We start from the raw sequence: 12,482 nt of genomic DNA, 5'->3' as shown, positions 1-12,482 counted from the left end.
AAGGGAAAAGAAAGACCTTTCTTGCCTCCAGAGAAAAGACCCCAAAAGTTGGATACAAGCCCCCAACAAATAATAACGGTGAGGCAAGAGGAAAAGACAAACATAAGAATGAGCTAGGTATTTAGCAAAGAGAGGCCCACTAGCTAATAGCAGAATATAGAAAGATAACTTATATGGTCAGCAAAAACCCTATCAAAAATATCCACACTGGAAATTCAAGAACCCCCGAACCGTCTAACGGCCCGGGGGGAGAACACCAGCCCCCTAGAGCTTCCAGCAAGATCAGGAATCACATTTAGTACAAGCTGGACAAAAATGAGAGCAAGCAAGTAACCCAAAAAACAAAGAAGCAGGACTTAGCTTAATTTTGAACGAACCAGGACCAGCAGATAGGAGCAAACAGAATGTGTCTGATTACAACGATGCCAGGCACTGGACTAAGGTTCCAGGAGGTTTATATAGCAACACCCCTGAACTAACGACCCAGCTGGGTGCAAACTGAGGGAAGAAAATCCCAGAGTCATATCACTAGTAACCACAAGAGGGAGCCAAAAAGTCTAATTCACAACAGTGTGTGTCCCATACTGTAGCATAAACATTGAATGCAAGGCCTGGCCTGCCCCAAAGTTACATGAACCCCAATAAGCCTTTCAGCAGATGTTCTTTACGGCCTCATGACAAAATTGTTCCCATTAGAAGAGAGTGTGTCTCCCATAATGTTTGCTTATGCAATGATTGTGAGGCCTGCCCTGCACCAATGTTATATTCACCCCAATAACCATTTCAGCAGACTTACTTAACCGCCTCATGACAAAATTATTCCCATTACAAAAAAGTGTGTCTCCCATACTGTTTTCTTATGCATTGAATGCAAGGCCTGCCCTGCACCAATGTTACATGCACCCAGTGCCGGCGTTTGGGGCAGGCAGACCAGGCAGATGAATGGGGCCCTCACTCACAAAGGGGGCCCCCTGCGTCTGCAGCCCCTTTATGAAGTGCCCAGAGGATGTACAGCAGTGAATAAGCAGTGAGTCCCGGATCGTCTCTCCCAAAACCCTCTCCAGCCCCCCTCTCTCTCCTTCTCCCTGCCTGCAGTCAGGTTAGAAGTTGCAAGTGAGTGGGAGGGGCCCGATTACAGCACAGCAGACAGAGGTCAGAGCCGGGCCAGGAAGAAGATGCCTGCAGCCCTGTGTGTCTGTGTCCTCTCCTCTCATCATGGCTGCTCCTAGCACTGTCCTGGGGATGGATCTGTACAAGTGAAGCCGCCGAACCCAGTAAGTATACATGTACACTGTGTTCCAAATTATTATGCAAATAATATTTCCTCATATTTTCTCTAAATTACCTATCTGAATTGCAGTCATTGTTATTTTCCAGTCATCTACTATTCTAGTATAATTGCAATGTTTTGGAACAAACTGCTTATGAAAATAGTATCCTTTGTAAAAAAAATAAACACTCAAAATGCATGTTCCAAATTATTATGCACAGCAGAGTTTTCAACCTTTTTTTTTTATTTTGAACAAAAAAATGGTCAATTGTGAAGTTATAAGCATTATCAGCTTATTACAAAATGAAATCAAACAGTTTTCAAGTGAAAACTTTATTCTAGGTGATGTTACAATTGCACATAGGACCCCTTGTTTGAAAGTAGCTTCTGAACTCTCTCGTCCATTGAATTTGTCAGTTTTTGGATGGTTTCTGCTTCAATTGTTTTGCATGTGGACACAATACCCTCCCAGAGCTGTTACTTAGATGTGAACTGCCTCCCGCCATCATAGACACTCCTTTTGATGATGCTCCAGAGGGTCTCAATAGGGTTGAGGTCAGGGGAAGATGGTGGCCACACCATAAGTTTGTCCTCTTTTATGCCCATAGCAGCCAGAGATGCAGATGTGTTTTTTGCAGCATGAGACGGTGCATTATCATGCATGAAAATGATCTTGCTGCGGAAAGCACGGTTCTTCCTCTTGAACCATAGCAGGAAGTGTTTTTAGAAACTCCACATAGATTATGGTGTTCATCTTTACCCCTTCAGGGATCATAAAGGGGCCAACAATCTCTCTCCCCATGATTCCAGCCCAAAACATTACTCCACCTCCTCCTTGTTGGCGCCTTAGCCATGTTTTCATGGGGTGTCCATCAACCAGCCATCCTCCACTCCATCCATCTGGACCATCGAGCGTTGCACGGCACTCATCGGTGAACATAACAGTTTGGAAGTCAGTCTTCATGTATCGTTTGGCCCTCTGGAGCCGTTTCTGCTTGTGTGCAGTGGATAGAGGTGGTCGACAGGATGGCTTACGCACCTCTGAAGGACCCCGCATCTTGTTGTTCTGGGGACGTTGGAGGCACCAGCAGCTTCAAAAACTTGTCTGCTGCTATGACAAGGCATTTTTGCAGCTGCTCTTTTAACCTTATGCAATTGCCTGTTGGAAAGAGTCCTCAATTTTTCCTTATCAGCACGCACACGTGAGTGCCGGGAATCAGCTACATACTTCTTGATTGTGCGATGATCACGATGAAGTGTCTTGGCAATGTTGATTGTAGTCATGCCTTGACCTAAATACTCCACAATTTGTTGCTTCTCAGCAGCCGACACATCCTTTTTCTTTCCCATTTTGGCTAAAAATGTAGGCTGCTTAATAATGTGGAACAGCCTTCTTAAGTAGTCTTGCCGTTATTTGGACACACCTGCCAAACTAATTTGCACAGGTATCTGCAATTGCTTTCAGTGATATAAAGAGCCCTGACACACATCACCATCAATGAGTTTAAATGACAAACAAAAAAATTGTAACCTTATCACTCCTAAACTCTTTGTGCATAATAATTTGGAACACAGTGTATATGTGTATCTGTGTGTGTACATGTGCCGCATACAGTGTGTCTGTATATGTGTATATAGTATGTTTGTATATATATATATATATATATATATACACAATATTTAGCATGATTGTGTACAGTATATCTGTGGTGCGTGTGTGTGTGTGTGTGTGTGTGTATATATATATATATATATATATACTGTGTATATACATAGTATATATATAATTCACACACACGTACATACAGTATATTGTATGTGTATGTATACTATATTTGTATACTGCATGTGTGCAGTATATTGTGTAAATACATAAACTGTATAAGTGAGCATACTGTATAGAAACTGAATGTTTCTCTTACCCCCATGACAGCACCACGGAGAGAGGGATCCGCCCTCAGGGACAGGAAACCTACAGGTGAAAAAGGCGGTACCTCTCTCCCACATCAATTCGAATTCCTTTCCCTGACGGGGAACCTGCAGCATACCTGTCATCGCAGGTTGCCGGGGGTCCATCTAACCGGATTCAGGCAGCTAGGGGCCCTGCCTCGGACATGGTGGATTCTCCCTCCCCGAAGGCCACGATCCGGGGTCGGCGGGCCCTGTGCGTGTGCGGGGGAGATGCAGTGAAGCAGGATCAAGTCTGCCTCTCCCTCAGTAACCCATATATGGCCGGCAATATGGGGCGGCAGCCGCCTGGCGACATGCTGCTGGTCCATGGCCCAGGAGGTGGTGGCGTCGGTCACCTATAGGACTCCTGGAGACCGGGCGATGGAAGGTTAGGTGCACGCGCGCGAGCGACCGCAATGCTTTCTGGCCAGCAGCGGCCACAGCAGCAGGACGCCTCTTCCCAGCGTCGCAGCTCAGGATCCCAGTACAGCAGAGGCTCCAATGGATCCGGGAGAACAACAGCGGTTCAAATCGAGGATGCAACTCCTAGGCCAGAATCAGTATCTCCCTCACATTTGGAGGGTAAGTGACCTCCGTGAATGTCCATATTCTAAATGGGGTTTATTATGTTTTCTTAGGGGAAGAAATGTACAGCAAAAAACAGACACAGAGTATGTGCAATCTGCTCTGTAGAACTACCCGCTACGTGGGTAAAATAGCTCTGCACCATATGCATAGAGAATACTATATGTGAAGAGTCCCCAAGATTCGCATCTGACCTAAAAGAGTTAATCAAAACCCAATTGGAAGATGCGTTAAGAAACGTTAAAAGTCTAAAAAGGAAGCATAAATCCAGATGCAAATCCCTGGAGTCCAGTTCCAGTGAGGAAGATAGTGATCAGTATAGTTCAGATAGTTCACTCTCTTCTCCATCATCCTCTTCATCTTCAGAAGGGGGTTGCAATTGTTTCCCTATTGAAGAAACAGATGCCTTAGTAAAAGCGGTTAGAACAACCATGGGGCTAGTGGAGACTTGGTCCAAGAAAATGGCGCAAGATCTTATGTTTAGCGGCCTAGAACAACGGAAACGAAGAGCGTTCCCATTTAATGAAAAAATACAACTTTAATAAAAAAGGAATGGAAGAGAGCAGACAAAAAAGTCCTCCTAACCCCAAAGAGGAAATACCCATTTGACGACCCAGCTTGCTCTTTCTGGGGAAAGGCGCCAAAGTTAGATGTCCCCATTGCAAAAGCTTCTAAAAAATTTGCCTTACCTTTTGAAGATATGGAGACCCTTAAGGACCCCATGGACAAGAGGGCGGAAGTATTCTTAAAGGGCTATTGGGAGGCTGCCAGTGCGTGGTTAAAACCAGCAATAGCCGCCACATGTACCGCCAGGGCATTAATGGTGTGGTTAGACCACCTAGAGTCACAGCTAAAGGATAGATCCCCAAGAGAATCAATATTGGACTCCATCTCAATAATGAAGGGAGCCGCTGCGAATCTAGCAGATGCCTCTATAGACTCAGTAAGACTAGCGGCAAGGTCTGCCTCATTTTCAAACGCAGGTAGAAGGGCTTTGTGGCTCAAGTGTTGGCCGGGAGATCTACAGACAAAAGCCAAACTATGCTCCATTCCCTGTGAAGGAGAATTTTTATTTGGTCCTACCCTAGATGACATTCTTGAGAAAGCAGGGGACAAGAAAAAAGCTTTTCCAGGGTTTCCCAACCAATCCTATAGACGGCCCTTTCGGAGCAGAAAATGTATGCGTCGAAGACCCCTAAAAATGAAAAAGAAGGATGGGAGGATAAAAAATTTAAAGGAAGAGCCTTCATGTTCAACAAACCTGATAACAAAAAACAGCCCCAATGATGGTGTGCCCCAGATGGGAGGGAGGTTGACATACTTCCTTCCAGCCTGGGAAAAAATATCTGGGAGTGCGTGGATACTAAATATAATAAAGACAGGACTGAAACTGAAGTTCCATACGATGTCATATCATCATTTTGTCATAACACCACAAAGGAAAGTAGAGGCCGAGCAACTGGACCTTCAAAACGAGGTACAGAGTCTTCTAACAAAGAACATCCTGCAGGAAGTTCCAGACCAGGAGAAGGGCACAGGATTCTACTCCCCTCTGTTTCTTCAAACGAAACCGGATGGAACTTACAGGACAATCATAAATCTGAAAAAAACTAAACAAGTACCTAGTGACTCAGAGTTTCAAAATGGAAACAAAAACCTGTGTCAGAATGCTTTATCCGTCTTGTTTTATGACTCATCGATTTAAAAGACGCATACTACCATGTGCCCATCCACTCAGATCACCAAAAATTCTTCAGAGTGGCGGTACTAATGCAAGGGGAACTAAAGCATTACCAATTCAGGGCCCTTCCCTTTGGCCTAGCCATAGCCCCGAGGGTGTTTATGTAACTCATGGCAGATGTCATGGCTCACATAAGAGAGCAAAACATACTAATATTCCCATATCTGGATGACCTCTTGGTAATTGGCGAGTCATTCCTCCATTGCAGACAACAGTCGGACAAACTAATGACATCACTGACAAATCTAGGTTGGATGTTGAAACTAGCAAAGTCCAGGATTATCCCAAACCAAGTACAATAGTACCTAGGGATAATGGTAGACTCAATAAAGCAAGAATGCCGTCTTCCGGGGGAAAAGTTTCAAACATGGTTCAACTGGTAACACAATTGAAAGGATCCCCAGTCGTCACTTTGCGCAAGGCAATGTCCATACTGGGGTCAATGACAGCCTGTATTCCAGCGGTCCAATGGGCCCAGAGTCACACCAGAGATCTCCAGTGGGAGATACTAGAAGCAGAATCTTGCTTAAAGGGAGATTTAGAGAAGCGCTTAAAAATCTCCTCACAAACAATACGTTCCCTAGCTTGGTGGGTGGATCCAGACAACCTAACCAGGGGTGTTCCGTGGGTATGTCCGATATCTGTAACACTGACTACCGAAGTGAGTCCTTGGGGATGGGGGGCTCACTTACACTACCAAATTGCCCAAGGCCCTTGGTCGAAGGAGGAAAAACTAGTTTCCTCAAACATGAAAGAACTCCTGGCAGTAAAATGTGCGCTCAACCACTTTCTAGTCTTCCTCCGTTCCCACCACATGAGGGTGCTCTTGGACAACAGGATGGTGGTAGCATACTTGAATCACCAGGGGGGAACGAGATCTCGAGCGCTGATGGAGGAAGCAAAATCTATCCTGTTGTTAGCAGTGGCCAATCTGTCCTCACTGTCAGCCCTTCATATCAAGGGGACAGAAAATCAGGCTGCAGATTTTCTAAGCAGCCGAACACAGCTGAAACAAGGGGAGTGGGAATTAAACCAGGCGCTATTCAACCACATAGTAGAGGTTTGGGGTCTTCCGGAGATAGACTTGTTCGCAAACAGTCTAAACCGTAAGACACATGCCTTCTGTTTGATCGACCCACGGGGGAGTCCAGTAACCCTAGACCCCTATTTAATTCCCTGGGACTTTCAGCTAGCCTATGCCGTTCCCCCAATAGCACTAATTCCCTTAGTACTGAGGAAGATTCGGGAGGACAGAGCAAGGGTGATCATGATAGCTCCCTTTTGGCCGAAAAGAGCATGGTTTCCATGGCTGCGGATGATGGGTTTTCCCAGATATCCCGAACCTTCTGTGTCAGGGGCCGGCAAACCATCCGCAAGTGAAAAGCTTGCATATGACGGCCTGGAATTTGAAAGGGAACTTTTAACCAAGAGAGGATTCTCTTCAAACTTAGTTTCAACTCTCTTGTTAAGTAGAAAATCAGTAACTACTAGAGCATATGGGAAGGTCTGGAGGAGATTTTTGTCAGTTTTGGGTGCCAGTTTATCGGGGGAGATCCCAAGTCAGAAAGTGCTAGAGTTCATTCAAAAGGGGTTAGAAAAAGGCTTAGCAACAAGCACTCTTAAAGTGCAAGTGGCAGCGCTAGGGGCTCTTTACAACTGCGACTTAGCGGGGAATCGCTGGATATAAAGAATTATTAAGGCCTCAAATAAATCTAGACCAGTTGTCCACCACACTACACCTCCCTAGGATCTAAACCTAGTACTTTCTGCACTGACTAAAGCACCTTTTGAACCTTTGTCACAAGCGTCTTTAAAAATATCCCTTAAAACCTCTCTTCTTGTAGCGCTAACGTCGGCTCGCAGAATTAGTGATATGCAGGCTCTATCAGTATACCCGCCTCTGACGCAGATATTAGATGATAGAGTAGTCCTTAGGACGATCCATCCTACCTTCCTAAAGTGGCGTCATGGTTTCATAGATCTCAGGAGATCTCTTTACCCTCTTTCTGTCCAAACCCCAGAAATAGAAAGGAAGAACTCCTACACACACTAGATGTTAAAGGGACACTGTCACCTGAATTTGGAGGGAACAATCTTTAGCCATAGGGGCGGGGTTTTCAGGTGTTTAATTCACCCTTTCCTTACCCGCTGGCTGCATGCTGGCTGCAATATGGAATTGAAGTTCATTCTCTGTCCTCCATAGTACACGCCTGCGCAAGGCAAGCTAAAGATTGCTCCCTCCAAATTCAGGTGACAGTGTCCCTTTAAAAGATGCTTAACCCAATATCTAGCAGCCACAAGGGAGTGTAGGAGGGATAGGTCTCTGTTTGTGTGCTTTCAGGGTCCAAACAAAGGGCATAAAGCATCGAAGGCCACGTTGGAGAGATGGGTAAGGGATGCTATCATCCTGTCATATTCTTCGTATAATGAAGCCATTCCAGAAGGAGTCAGAGCTCATTCGACCAGCTTGGTGGCAACCTCCTGGGCAGAGCGAGCGGGAGCATCAATTGAGCAGATATATAGAGCACCAACTTGGTCTTCTTTCTCTACATTTTTTAAACACTACCAACTAGACCTGTCTTCTTCTTCAGACCTCACTTTTGGCAGAAGTGTCCTTGAGCAGTGCCCCCCCTCCCCCCTTAATATACATTCTATGAAATTCTCTCCGTGGTGCCGTCATGGGAGTAAGAGAATATCGTAGTTACTTACCGATAACGGTATTTCTCTGATCCCTTGACGGCACCCGTATATTCCCTCCCTTCATGTGTAGGTGTGCACACTAAGCTTAGTCATTAATATTTAGTCACGCGGTGCCTCTGATAAGCCTAAAATTAAAATATTTTTTGTTTGAATAACCATTTAAAGTTACAGCTGAAGTTCTGTTAAGGCTCTCTAAACCAACTGATGTGGGAGAGAGGTGCCGCCTTTTTCACCTGTAGGTTTCCTGTCCCTGAGGGCGGATCTATCTCTCCATGGTGCTGTCATGGGATCAGAGAAATACCTTTATCGGTAAGTAACTACGATATTCTGTGTGTATATACTTTATATAGTGTGTCTATTTGCTGCATACAGTATATAGTTCTGTAATTGTAGTGTCGCTATAATGGGAATCAGTAGTTTACCGTATTTTGCAGATTATAAGATGCATCCCAAATTTTGAAGAGAAAAATAGGAAAAAAACTTTTTTTTTTAATAAAATGGTGGTGCTTCTTATAATCCATGCTTCTTATTGCCTACCGGGGGGGGGGGGGGGGGGGGGGGGGGTGTCTGCAGTGAAGCGTGGTCCCAGGGTCGCTGCTGGAGGAGGCAAGAATTAGACAAAGCAGATCAGTGTTGGAGGAAAGCCAAACAAACTGATGGATGCTCATGAAAAACTAAGTTTAAAGAGGAGTGCACAGTCTGTAACTATAAACACACCCGTGGCACAAGGTTCTTCCTCTTCACCCATACATATTACCAATAATATAAAAATGTCACAGCCGAAAATTATTTGTTCTACTGTAATGAACACTATTAAAGGAATGCCACTAAACATGGATAACCACGACCATGGGAAACACCAGATTTCCTCTTTACAAGATATGGATGATGATGGTATTGATGACGACTTGGAACTTTACCACATCCCCACCAAGAAAATGAAGATCACAGCTGCAAACAATGTGCAAAAAAGGCCGTGAATGTCTGGAAATTCATTTTCTCTTGGGCAAACTTTACCTCTTACTAAAGTGCTACAGAATGATGCATACACTTCTCCCATGTCTACTCAGCACAACACTTAGCCACCTTTATTGCACACAAAGGCTCTAGCCAACTTGTCATGGACATTTGTCACCAAGGAGGCCAGTTCATCAGTAGGGCCCACTCATAAAGATTTTCTCTTTAGCTCTTTAGAAGGCCCAAAAATGACCATTAATAATTTGCATCCAAGAGTCACAGAGTAAGATATTGTGGAGCTTTTCTGTGTACGCGTTGCCTTGAAGTGCACCTGCTTGTTGAGTTCAGGAGTTGCAGAGGTTGTGTTTGTAAGAAAGGAAGATGCAGTTGCTGCCTACAAAAAATACAACAAAAGATACCTACGGTAGATGAAAAAACAATGAAATGCAATCTTCCTTTGAATGGTAGTGTGATAACATCAGACCAGCCCATATTTCTAACATTAAGTGACACCACATCAAAGAAGGAAGGTTAATGTTGAAGAAACACAAACTTCTCCTCCTCCAGTGTGTTGCTTTTAAATTCTCCTGCTGAAGTTGATCCTGATACTATCTTAACCCCTTCATGACCTTGGGATTTTTCGTTTTTCCGTGTTCGTTTTTCATTCCCCTTCTTCCCAGAGCCATAACTTTTTTATTTTTCTGTCAATTTGGCCATGTGAGGGCTTATTTTTTGCGGGACGAGTTGTACTTTTGAACGACATCATTGGTTTTACCATGTCGTGCACTAGAAAACTGGAAAAAAATTCCAAGTGCGGTGAAATTGCAAAAAAAAGTGCAATCTCACACTTGTTTTTTGCTTGGCTTTTTTGCTAAGTTCACTAAATGCTAAAACTGACCTGCGATTATGATTCTCCAGGTCAGTACGAGTTCATAGACACCTAACATGACTAGGTTATTTTTTACCTAAGTAGTGAAAAAAAATTCCAAACTTTGCTAAAAAAAAATAATTGCGCCGATACTCGTAGCGTCTCCATTTTTCATGATCTGGGGTCGGTTGAGGGCTTATTTTTTGCGTGCCGAGCTGGCGTTTTTAATGATACCATTTTGGTACAGATACGTTCTTTTGATCGCCCGTTATTGCATTTTAATGCAATGTCGCGGCGACCAAAAAAACGTAATTCTGGCGTTCCTATTTTTTTCTCGTTACGCCGTTTAGCGATCAGGTTAATGCTTTTTTTTATTGATAGATCGGGCGATTCTGAACGTGGCGATACCAAATATGTGTAGGTTTGATTTTTTTTTTAATTGATTTATTTTGATTGGGGCGAAAGGGGGGTGATTTAAACTTTTATTTTTTTTTTATTTTTTTCACATTTTTTTTAACTTTTGCCATGCTTCAATAGCCTCCATGGGAGGCTAGAAGCAGGCACAGCACGATCGCCTCTGCTACATAGCAGCGATCTTATGTTCGCTGCTATGCAGCAGAAAATCAGGTGTGCTGTGAGCGCCGACCACAGGGTGGCGCTCACAGCTACCGGCGATCAGTAACCATAGAGGTCTCAAGGACCTCTATGGTTACCATTCAGAAGCATCGCCGACCTCCGATCATGTGACGGGGGTCGGCGATGTCATCATTTCCGGCCGCCCGGCCGGATGCGGTAGTTAAATGCCGCTGTCTGCGTTTGACAGCGGCATTTAACTAGTTAATAGCGGCGGGTGAATCGCGATTTCACCCGCCGCTATTGCGGGCACATCTCAGCTGTTCAAAACAGCTGACATGTCCCGGCTTTGATGGGGGCTCATCGCGGAGCCCTGCATCAAAGCAGGGGAGCTGACCTCGGACGTACTATCCTGTCCGATGTCAGTAAGGGGTTAAAATCACTCTTTAAATCCTCAGGGTCATCAGCAGTCATTGAACCACCTGTATTTAAGATTAAGCTATGATGAGACCAACACAACTTGGAGACTGTAATAAAAGAGATTCACAATTCACATATGAGCCCAGAGACTCCTTTAAAAAAAAATTCATTTTTCTTTTTTGTTTTTGTTTAATGGTGGTGATGATTACTAGGAGGTAGTTGATGTTTGAAGGAGTGTGGCATCAGACATTGGACAATTTATCCTGTTCCCAGCATTATAGTACAGTTCACCCTTGTTTTGGGGCAGTTGCGTTATTGCATCAAGAATTTCCATTTTCCCCTTGCTCTAGTATTGTGATACAGCACGATTATGGTTCTACTGTGCTGTAAAGGGAAGCTAAATAAATGTTGAATAATTTGTTTTCATTTTTTCAATAATCTTTTTCAACTGAAAAGATAATCTTTGTAATTTGGTACTTTTAATATTGGAATTCCTACAAATGGATCTCAAGACATTCATATTCTTGTAAATGGGGGGGAAATTACTAAGTGTCCACCGACTGTGTTTTAGACAAAAAAATTTTGTAGGCCTAATTAATGTTTCACACTGTACAAATGTAATCCAGAACAGTTCAATCGTAGGAAATACGTTTTGTCTGCGGCTGAAGCATTTTGTGATATCTGTGATATGAAGACAGAGAAATGCAGAAGGGAAAGAGATCACGGTAATAGTAATCTAAATACTGAGATGTGTAGAGAGGAATGCTGGGAGGACACAAATTGTGTTTTTATATCCACTTCATCTGCATGTAAAATTAGTTATGTAATGCTGGTAATTAAAATAAAAAATTACTCTAGTATTGGCACTGCGCAGTGCCATACCATGACTATCTATTTGCCCTTCCTGTCCAATTCTATAATTTGTTTTTAATTGATATTTTTTTGAACTCTTCATTGAGAGGTGGGAGACACAAGAAATGATAGGTGAACTCTGAAGAGACCTCAAACACCCCGTTGCAAACAATAACATGGCTGTTGCATCACGGAATAAGTTCACCCTCATGTTCTAGTGGTGGTGTCGGAAGAGATGTGGAGGATGTCCTCATGAATGTTTTCCCAATTTAAAGGAGCGGGTCTCCTAAACTTGGAATGCCCATACACTAAGTGCATGGTTGACAAACATTTCCCCATGGGGGTACATTTCTTAAAAAAAATTTAGGGGCCTCGCCTCGTAGACACCCTTTCCAAAATGGTATGTGGTATGGACAACTGAAGGCTGCGCTGGGACAAGGACGTGGACGTGCTCGATGATGGTGCTAGTTGAGTCTGGGTAATAGCAGGTGCAGGGCAAGAGGCATCTTCACATGCACCGTGGACAGGGGATTGGCTTTCATGCACAACATTGGATGGAGTGGTGT

At 43.9% G+C, this 12,482-nt stretch overlaps 1 protein-coding gene and 1 pseudogene across 1 annotated transcript in view; one reads left to right on the top strand and one right to left on the bottom strand.

Moving 5' to 3' along the window:
* The window catches only part of LOC143766237 (uncharacterized), a 233,595-nt gene that overhangs the window by 68,429 nt on the left and 152,684 nt on the right, over nt 1-12,482 (bottom strand). The window lies entirely within an intron of this gene.
* LOC143767054 (polymerase delta-interacting protein 3 pseudogene) lies at nt 5,884-11,149 on the top strand (annotated as a pseudogene).

The sequence above is a fragment of the Ranitomeya variabilis genome, chromosome 4 (genome assembly GCF_051348905.1).
Source record: "Ranitomeya variabilis isolate aRanVar5 chromosome 4, aRanVar5.hap1, whole genome shotgun sequence".
NCBI lineage: Eukaryota > Metazoa > Chordata > Amphibia > Anura > Dendrobatidae > Ranitomeya > Ranitomeya variabilis.
The sequence above is the reverse complement of the archived record's forward strand: the minus strand, read 5'-3'. Positions and strand labels throughout refer to the sequence as shown.